This window comes from Solanum lycopersicum, chromosome 1 (genome assembly GCF_036512215.1).
Source record: "Solanum lycopersicum chromosome 1, SLM_r2.1".
Taxonomy (NCBI): Eukaryota; Viridiplantae; Streptophyta; class Magnoliopsida; order Solanales; family Solanaceae; genus Solanum; species Solanum lycopersicum.
In genome coordinates this window covers 53312188-53323873 of record NC_090800.1, presented here as the reverse complement: position 1 = coordinate 53323873, position 11686 = coordinate 53312188, and positions in this window count along the sequence as shown.

Genomic DNA, 11686 nt, shown 5'->3' with positions numbered 1-11686 from the left:
GCCTAGAAAGGCCTTTTGTCAATATATTAGCTGGTTGTTCTCTTGAAGGAATATAATTCACCTTGGTTAGTCCTTGTTATAGTTTTCCCTTTTCAAATGTCAATCAATTTACAATATATTTTTTTCTCTCATGATATACTGAATTTGCAACAATCTATATATTTGTGTTACTGTCACTATGAACTTGAACTGGTAATTGAACTTGAACTCATACTTCTTTTAGTAATCCTGTTATTAATTAACTGAAAGAGCAAGATGAATTGAAATCTGAAAATGATCGACTTTTATTGAACTTCAAGCTGATTAAATAAGTAGAGGGGCAGTACCACTAATAGAGAACATGGAGTCATGGACTTCTAAAAGACTTCTAACATGCATATAAAACAGGAACAACTATAACTAGTTAATAAGATAATGAATAAATGAAAACTAATCTCCTAATAATAAGCTAAGTCTGTGACTCATTCAAAGTAGATCATGAGACATGTAACAACACTCCTCCTGAATCAGGAGCTGCGAACTCCCAACTTTTCTCTAAGAAATTCGAATCTGCAAACATGAAATGACTTTGTAAAAATGTCCGCCACTTGATTATCTGATTTGTAGTAGAGTAAAACCATTGCATTATTTTTCTACACTTCCCTCAAGAAATAAAACTTGATGTTGAAGTGCTTCGTCCTTCCATGAAACACGGGATCTTGGATATGGCTATAGCAGCTTGATTATCCACAAGGATCTCAGTTCTCTCTGCTTTCTCCAGCTGCAAATCGATCAAAATTTTCCTGAGCCATAGTGGTTGTTGGTGCGTTGAATTCTGCTTCAACTATTGATTGTGCTACTACTTCCTATTTCTTTGAGCACTATGAGAAACATTCTAATCCAAAAGTGAAATATCAACCAGAAGTTCTTTCATATCACCAGTTGACCCACCCTAATCACTATCAAAATATCCACGGAGTTTGAAAGTTTGGCATTTGCTAAATCTGATGCCATAGGTTAGAGTTCCCTTGAGATACCTAACTACTCTTTTGGCGGCCATCATGCACTACTCACTTGCACAATTTAAAAAACTAGAGAAAACACTCATAGGAAACAAGTTTTTAGTCCTTGTTATTGTGAGATACATCAAGAATCCAATTAAGCTTCGATATGCTCCTTCATCAACTAGTTCAGCTCAATCATCCATTTTTTACTTTTCTTTTTGATTCATTGCAGTACTCAAACTCTTGCATTCTTCCTTTCTAAATCTTTTCAGAATCTCCATATATTTCTTTTGAAAAACAAAAACTCATTTGAGCTTGCTTGATCTCCATTCCCCGAAAATAAGTCATCTCGCCAAGATTAGTCATCTCAAAGACTTTCATTATTTCCTCCTTGAATTCTTCAATCAGCACTGTATTATTTCCTGTCACAAGTAAATCGTTGAGATACAGAGAAACAATAATAATGTTAGAGGCAACATTCTTGACATAAAGAGTCAATTAACTTAAGCTTTTTTTCAAAGCCTAAGCCTAGAAATGGTTATTTTATTCGAATGTACCAAGCTCTAGGATCTTGCTTTAGTCCGTATAGATCTTTCTTTAACAGATAAACCATATCTTCATGTCCTGGCATGCAGAACCTTTTGACTGCTGAACATATATTACTTCATGTAGTAGACCATTCAAGAAATCAGGCTTCACTTCGATTTGAAAAATCTTCAAATTTTTATGTGTCGTAATAGCAAAAAGCATCCGAATTGTATCCAATCTGGCTACTGGGGCAAAAGTATAAGAAAATCTACTCCCCAACTTGTGCATATCGTTTCACCACCAATCTAGCTTTGTGTTTGTTTACTGAACCATATGGATTTAACTTCGTTCAAAAATTCATTGAACTCCAATAACTTTTCTATCTTAGGGTCTTCCCACGAGCTTCAAAGTTTGGTTTTTCTCTATCATGGTCAGATCCTCCTTAATAGCATTTGTCCAATTTTAATTCTTTTATTCTTCCTCATATCTTGCAGGTTCAAAAACAGCAACATGACATCTCTCAAAAATATCAGAGATTGACCTTGTTCCCCCAATAGGTTTATCATCCACCAAGTAATTATATCAAGTTTTGAATTATGGTTTTAACTCGAGACTCCTCATTCCATTCCCATTGCTCATCTTCAAGGAATTTAGCGTCTCTCCTTACCAGAATTTTGTTTGTTTGAGGTGGAAAGATCTTATAAGCTTTACAAAATAAGCTATAACCAATGAAGATTTCCAGATCTGCCCTCTTATCTAGCTTATGTCTCTTAACTTGTGGAATATAAGAAAAACATAGACATCCAAATATCTTGAGGTTTTTCAAAATATGTTTGACAGCATACCATGTTTCAAACGAGTCTTTCATTTTACTGCCTATACGTTTGACAGCATACCATGTTTCAAACGAGTCTTTCATTTTACTGCCTATATGTTTGACAGCATACCATGTTTCAAACGGAGTCTTTCATTTTACTGCCCGCATAGGCGGTCTATTCAACAAGAAAACAACAGTGTTTGCAGCTTTTTCCCAGAACTTCTTTGGTAAATTTCTTCTCATGCAACAAGCATCTCGACACTCCATGATTGTTCTATTTTTTTCTCTCACTCACTCCATTTTGTTGTTGAGTAAAAGGGACAGTAAGTTGGTGCCCAATTCCAGCTTCTTCACAAAAAGAATTGAACACATCTGAGGTATATTCAGTTTCATTATCTGATATAATGACCTGAACCATACAGCCACTCTGATTTTCTATCTAAGCTTTGAACTTCATGAAAATTCCAGCAGCATCAGACTTAAATTTCAAAAAATAAATCCAACACATTCTTGTTAAATCATCAATAAAAAATAATATAATGTCTTCTTCCATTGAGTAATGGAGTTCTTTGTAGACCACAAATATCAGTGTGAATTAGTTGCAATTTTTCTGCAGCTCTCCAAGTTGAACTTTTAAATGGAAGTCTAGTATGCTTGCCAAGCACGCAAGCCTTACAACTTGAAAGGTTCTCCTACAAGTTTGGTAAACCATTTACCATGTTGCTCCGTTGCATAAAAATAAAGTTTTGTGATGAAAGTGCCCCAACCTTTTGTGCCGAGTTTCCGCTACCGTGATCTGGCTTGGAAAATCTATGTGTTCCTCATTCAATCGATTCAAGGAAAAATATTTTCAGTGCATTTTAAATATTAATATTTCCTCACAACTAGGATCACTGATTTGGCACGCTTTATCTTCGAATAACAATCTGAATCACTTTTCTCGGAGTTGCCTAACACTTAATAAATTCTGATCAATTTCATGAACAAATAAAACTTCATAAATAAAGTTTGTACCTTTGTAACTTTCAATTGCTACAGTCCCCTTTCATTTCGCTGGGAGGTATTCTCCATTTCCTATCCTAACTCTTGATTTAACTGATCTATCAAGTTCTCTGAAAAACTTTTCATCACTGGTCATGTGGTTCGTACAACCACTATCAACAAGCCAACTTTCACTTGAATTTTTGCTTGTGAAATAGGTCGTAGAAAGTAGTTGTTCATCTAATTTTGTTGGTTTACAATATGTGCATCATTTGGTTGTTGTAATCCCTTCTCTTTGCAGAAAATCTCAGCATGACTGAGCTTGTGACACTTCCTGCATTGCATATCAGGGTTTCTCCTACACTTTATGTGTGGATGAGTTTTTCCTCCCACAATGTTGGCTGGGAGGATATTACCTTCTCTATTGTTTCTAGTTGTAGTAAGACCATTTCTCGCTATTGTTGCTTCGTAGTTTCCGTGATTCCCTTTCTTTCCTTTTCATTTTTTCCCCTGACACTTGAACCAAACTACAACTTGGCTTGCAAGGCTCCCTCAATGGATCCCTCATGCCTCATCATTTTTCGTTGTTCTTGTTCCTGCAGTGCACTCAATAACTCCGCCAAACTAATCTTAGACAGATCTTTAGTATTTTCCAATGAAGCAATAGTTGTCTCATATATCTCATGTAAAGTTACAAGTATTTTTTGAAATATTCTATTATTGTGCATTTCCAAGTATCCTGACGTTATTGTCAATCCTAAGCAACCTATCAAAGTAATCCTTAATGGTTTATCATACCTTGCATCTCAAATTCTCTAACCATGTTCAGTACTTTCATTCCTCTAATTCTTTCATCTCCCTAGTACTCTTTCTTGAGGAAATCCCAAATTGCTTTGTCTGAGTAACATGTCATTATTTTAGTAAAAATGGTGGCACAAACTGCATCAAAGAGACAAGATTTAGCTTTGGATTTTTGTGTCTTCTTTTCCTTGTGGGTTCTAATCTGAGCCATAGTTGGATTCCCTGGCAGTGGATGCACTTCGTAGTCTACCTCGACAGCCTCCGACAAATTATTAGCCTCCTAATAAACTTTCATTATCACTGCCATACTTGATAGTTTTCTTCATCGAAAACTGATGGAGCTATAGAGGAAAAAGAACCTACATTCTCGATTGTTTTAATGGTGCGTGTAGAGAATATTAATTTGATTAAAACTATGAAAAGAACCTCTCAAGTCTCACACAAGTCCCTTAAGAAGTATTGATCTGATACCAATGTTATTAATTAACTGAAACTGTAAGATGAATTGAAATCTGAAAATGATTGACTTCTATTGAACTTCAAGCTGATTAAATAAGTAGAGGGGCACCCGGGAACCACTAACAGAGAACATAGAGCTATGAACGTCTTGAAAAATAATCTCCTAATAATCAGTTAAAGTCCCCAACCCATTCAAAGTAGATCATGAGACACCTAACAACAAATCCAAGCGACCAAACTAGCTCTGACACAGTGGAAGCAAGACTCATATATTTGGTTTCAATTGAGCTTTTTGACAATGTTGTTTGTTTCTTTGCCTTCTATGATACTAATGACTAACTAACTTTTACCATGTATCCTCTTACAAATTTCTTGTTTAGTAGGCAAGAATCCCAATTAATGTCACAAAATGTAGTAACTAGTCCATCTGACTTGCTTGCTAATAATGAACCTAGCCCAGGTTGCTTCTTTAAGTATCTAACTACCCTTAATGTTGCATCAAGAGGAGACTTCTTAGGTTGCTGTAGGAATTGGCTTAGAGTTTGTGTGCTGAAATTTATATCAGGTCTTGTCATATTTAGATACAACAACATTCCAATCAATTTCTGATACATTCTTTGATCAACCAGTGGATACTCTGACTCTTCATGTTCTTGATTCACATGTTCACCATAAAAGTTTGATGTGAATTTAATATTGATGTCAATGGAAGTTCTTGTAGGTTTGACTATTGCCATACCAACTTCAGATATAAGCTCAAGAGCATACTTCCTTTTATTCATTTTATACCAGTTGAGGATCCAGTAAATTCAATTCCTAGGAAGTTCTTTAATTCACCTAGGTCCTTCATCTTAAAAGCTTATTGCAATGTCTTTTTAGTTTCGTCTATCATCTTGTGGTTGCTACTAGGAATCAACAAATCATCCACATATACAAAATCTATATATAATGATCCCTCCTTTTTTTTGTTGATGAACAAAAAATAGTCATGTTGACTCTGCTTAAACTTGGGCCTAATAAGAGCTTCAGTCAGCTTATGATTCTATTACCTTGGATCATGTTTGAGACCATATAGAGACTTTGTCAGTCTACACACCTTCTCCCCCTGACTAACAAATCCTTGAGGTAGGTGCATATATATTTCATCTTCTAGATCACCCTGCATAAAAGCATTAAACACATCCATATGATGGATATGCCAATGTATAGATGCTACAAGAGAGACTATGGTACTGCATGTAACCATTTTAACTACAAGTGAAAAGGTGTCATTGTAATCTATTCCATCTTGCTGACTATACCCCTTAGCAACAAACCTTGCTTTTAATCTCTCAAATTCACTGGTTGATTTATTTCACTTTGTAAATGCACCTACACCCTATAGGTTTTTTGCCTTGTGGCAGATCAGTGACTATCCAGGTATTATTACTCTCCATAGCCTAAATTTCAGCCTCCATAGCATCTAAACACCTTATATCTTTGACAACTTCATAGTAAGAATCATATTCCTTAACTACAGAAGAGGAAGCAATGTAAGATTGGTATGTAGTAGAAAGATGATCATAGCTCATGGAGTTGCACATAGGATAGGGAACATTCTTATTCATGGAGAGAGATACAAAATCATTCATCCAAGTAGGAGTATGCTTAGGTCTAGTGGACCTCCTATAATTAGAGACAAGAGAAGAACTTAGAGGGGTATAATATGATGATATCACAGGATGAAGAGGCACCAGGGACAATGTAGTCTCATCCTATTGATTCACAACAATGTGATATTGATCATCTAAACCATCTACAGGAGAAACAAGAAATGAAAGAAAATCCAAGCTAGATCGTATGACATCTGAGATATGTAATATATCTAAAAATACATTTTTTGAACCAACATCTATTCCTTTGGAAAAAGGAAATAAAGCTTGTAAAAATACTACATCCTACTAGTAAAAAATATTTTATTACTCAGGTCAAGAAGGATGTAACCTTTCTAAATATCTAAATATCCCATGTGAACTAGAGGCCTGGACCTTGGCCTAAGTTTATCATGATCATTCAATATTTTATCAAACCACAAACATCCTAGATTTTTGAGGTGAGTAAACACAGGTTTACTAATGTCACGACCGAAAAATTGGGCGTGATGGAACTCGTCTTATCCCACAAAAACAAGTCAGCCTAGAACTCAACCATTACTATAAAATGTGAAAATTTCATAATCAGCTAACAATAGCCCCAAAATTTGGTTGTCACATGTACAAGCCTCTAAAGTATTACGATTGATTCAAAAGATAGACACAAGTCTCAAATGTCATTGTTTCTATAATAGAACAAGATAATAAATAGGAGTAAGAAGGTCCACTGAGATGACAAACAACTACTTCACTAATCTCTAAGAAGCTTTGAAAAATAAGAGAATGGAAAGTATCAAAAAAATCCACGCGGGATAATGAACAGGTACCCCCCCCCCTCCAGAATATGACAAAAATCCGAGAGACACATCTTAACTAAACTAAGGTCCTATTACCCCCTGAACTTATATTTGTAATTTTGTGCACGGCATCCAAATATCTCACACGCGTCTCGATTGTATGGAGTCACGGAGTGTGTTACATAAGACAATATGTGTATAGAAATACAAAAGAATAAGTTCAAGGGATAATAGGATCTTAGATTAGTTAAGGTGTGTCTGTGAAAATTTGTCATAGTCTAGGGGGTAACTTGTGCATTTTCCCAAATTCAGGCTCGTAACCTACAAGAAAATTATGAAACCAAGGGGTGAGGAATAATCACACGGTACTCACCAAAGTAAACATCTAAACACACTCTAAGGGAATAGAATATGAGTACTCCTTACACACCAATCAAACCTCCACAACTACAACATGCGTAAAACAAGTCTAACCTAACAGTTCATAGTTTACATAACACTCAACTCAACAACAATGACTTTAACAAATTGTAAATCCTCAACTTTAAACTGAATTTTCATCCATCAAAACTTCCACAGAAAAAGACACTCACAATATTAGTAACACACAACAGCAACTTCATCAATTAGAGGTAATCAAATATCAAATACTTTCCAACCACCAATAAGACACAAAATCATCAAGAATAAAGGATATCATGGGATGAAATGTAAATATGAGATTATGAAATGATATTCCTCAAAATAAAAAGTACTATCTCAACTATATATACATGATACATCTCAGAAATATATTAAGAGTTCATGACCCATGGGGGAATCGAGAGGTCAATATACCGACACGGATGATCTCCACGTGTCTGTGTGGACGATCTCAATGCACTATCATAAACAAAAAAAAATTGCACGAACTATCTCCACGTACCCAAATTATAATCACAACTTCTCACCATCCCCAGCACGAACGATCTCCACGTGCCCAACTTATACTCAATCACATCTTAATGCATGTGCACAATATGATTTCAATACAAGGGATGATGTATCTCAATCAAATATCAATATGATATGTAACCACCTTACTATCACAAGTATACTGGGTCAACAAAGAACACTATCACACAAAATAAATCTCAATTGATCACATTGTCTTTTATTACCCCTTTTTCATTACTAGATTTAATCAATGAGGACAAATCAACCCATCACCAAGCCTCTTTACCCCAAACATATATTACAAGGAAATACATGAATTCTATATATTTAATATGGATTTAGAAATCCACTGCCTCAATTATTCAAGATTTCACTTCGGATTTTGAGTCTTCCCTTTTCGTTGAAATTTTAACTCTAAGCAAAATGTTTAAATAAATGACCAAGATAAGATTTCGAAACTAACAACATCCATATTATAATGTGTTTATCATTAACAAAACAATTCAACTAAATTTATGATATAGTTTGTAAATCATGATGCCAATTAACATTTTAATTATCGTATTATCCAAGTTTCATGTGTAGGGTTAAGTCCCAATTTTTCCAATATCATAAATATAATAATATTTATATAATACAATACAATAAATATTTAATAAATTATATAATGTATCAAAAACTAAAATTTCTAAAGAAATTATAATAATAAAATAAAAGAAGATCGAACCCCAAATCATCATTAAGCTACATTAACTAACTTGAATTGAGAAACCAAACAACCATCTTTTTATACGCATAAACCACCTGTTCGTTCCAAATTTCAATTTCTCAAATTGAAAAGAAAGTGATGACTAATTAATAAGGACATGTATATCTTCACCCCTAAATCAACAAATCATAAACAAAACTAAATATGTTTTTCCGCCCTTATAACTCTTAATTCCAAATCCATTAATGACTATCCTCTAAATATTATTATTTCGCTATCCATTCGTAATCGTTAATTATTTATTCATGAAACCGAAATTAATAATCGGTAATAAAAACAAAGAAAAGGGTAGATAGAATTTGTATTACATGTGGCTTATCTTCTTTGAATTATGGTTGATGTCTTCTTCTTTATTTCAAGTTACAATAATAAATTTTACATCCCACTACCTTTTTAAATAAATGGGTCCATATAGGGCATGAACTTAATACTTGGACTTTTCCCTTAACCACTAAATAAATAAATATAGTATTTAAACTCATCCATTTAATAACTGTAGTTATCGAATAGTTTAAAACTCTCAAACTAACGTCACCGACTGATCATAAAATTAGTCGGGGCAACAATCAAGAGGGTAAAACTATAAATTTATTTTTAAAATGAAAATTGAACCTACGGGTCGCTACATTATCCACTACTAAAAATCATGTTCGTCCTCAAATAAAATGAAAAAAAAAGGAGAAGTGACATTACCATAGTCCCGAGGTATATTTTTCCAGAGTCAGTGTTTATCTCTCAGAGTGAGCTCCCCCTTGAGACTATTTCATAGAGACCAACTACTAAGAACTAAACATTCTAATCTAACTTTGGAAGATCTAAATACCAAGAGTGATTATCAAGACATAAACTAACTCATGAATCCAATAAAAGCATAAAGACCTTAAAACAATTATTCTGACAAATATTTTCTCACATAACTAACATAACCTTTTGAATCAATATTGACTACAACCAAAAGTGAAATTGAAGCTACTACCACACTATTAATGCACAAATCATCACAGGTCTTATCAAGATTCTCTTTTCACAACACAAACTCTCCACAACTTAAGTTATAGAAATCTAATTTTTTGACATCGAGTCCTCATCATGGACAAATCAAACTTATGTAACCCTAAAATAAAATGATCAAATATCCACCCATCAAACGATATACTCTAGGATGAAAAATCTTTAACGACACTGATGGATAATTTTAACTATTCACAAAAGATCTTTAATAAGTTCTTATAATCAAAGTCGTGCATTTAGAACCAGTAGTGTACTTCAACTATCTCAAATAACACTAGAACTATTGTCACGACCGGGGAGCACCCCCTAGAAGTAACACGACATACTTTACCTCTCAGAGGTCTTATAAAAGACCTTAAACATCTTTCATTGCATAATCATAAATATAGTGGAAAATTTAAAATATTTCATAGCACATCATATATTAGAATCATCACCTCATAAGTTTAAGACACAACTCAATAGAATAGAATAGAGACACGACCCTTAACAACATAAAATAATATCTAAACTATTACGTAATTTGAATAAGAACTTGACATAGGGAAATCACTAAATCATAAGGATCCCTTTTTTGAACTTGGGAGATCTTCCAAGCCCTTTACTTAGGAGACATTATCTAGCCATTACCACCTACACTTTGTGCAAAAAGATGAAGAAGAATGGTATTATTACAAGCATTCACTAAGTATGACAACCATTAAGAAACATGCATATAAAGAGAACTTCTATTTAGAAATCATGCATCATGTCTTTTTAGCAAACTTCATGAACATTGGTACAATAACCACAACGTAGTTTATATACATAAAGTAGATATGTATACTATTCATAATAAAATATAAATCCACTTATTACATTTTGAGGCACATTCAATACATACAAGACATTACTTGTCTTTTTACCTCAACATCTTTCCTTAAGCAACCCTCAAGTGTACTTAGTACAATGTATAACCTTGAGGTCACCTAAGATAGTCTTTAATAGATATGATATATCAACACAACCACATATATTCATAAAGTCATGAGAACATCATAGACATAAGCTTCACATAAGAACCATCGCCTAAGACAACCCCCAAGTCACACTAGTGCAAGGTGTAGTTAGCATTCCATAATACTACTTACACCAAGTGTTCCTAAGAAGTCACCCTAGACAAGACATATCATATTGAACAAGTCATAACACCATAATTTATCATTATACATAATGACACATATTGCATAGCATCATATAAGGACTCATGCCTTTTCTACAACCTTAGACATAACTCATTTAGTTCATATAATAGGTAAACCACCCTTATAACCCCTTCACAAGCTTACTTGTGCAAATGTACACATGGAGTACCATACCTCATACATACAAAGTAAACTCACGTAGAATCCATAACTGTAACACACATACATAATCAAATTTCATGTCTTGACATACTCAAGTCGCTTTAACATGAATTTAAACAATTCATACATAACATAAGTCTTCATTTCATAAAAGTACTAATCTCATCCTTTCTTGGTGTTTACTAGTGCAATGCATGGGTGGAGTCCATAGTCTTACCTACACTAAGTAACCTCATCAAGGAGTTATGATTAGAGTCCATATTTTTTTCTTAGTTCATTTCTTAAATTTCGAGAAACATAGCAATAAACGACACAGACGTCATTTTTTTAATTAGGACGTGGTGTGAATTTCTTAATTAACCCCTAGCATGGCAGCATGTAGGCATACAGATAGCAGGCTTCAATCGACGTGTCGACTGACAGACCGTCATTTGAACGACGGTGCCATACTGCAGGTCCATCGATGGTGACTGAAGCTCCAATTTTGAGGGGTGAGCTCACACGTCTAAGTGTGGAGCAACACCCCTAGTTTATGGGGTATCAATGCTTGGGCATAATTTGGATACTGCCAAGATAGTCTTTGTCCATCCTTTGGGTCCTCCTCAAGGGACCTTTGGGTGGTACTTC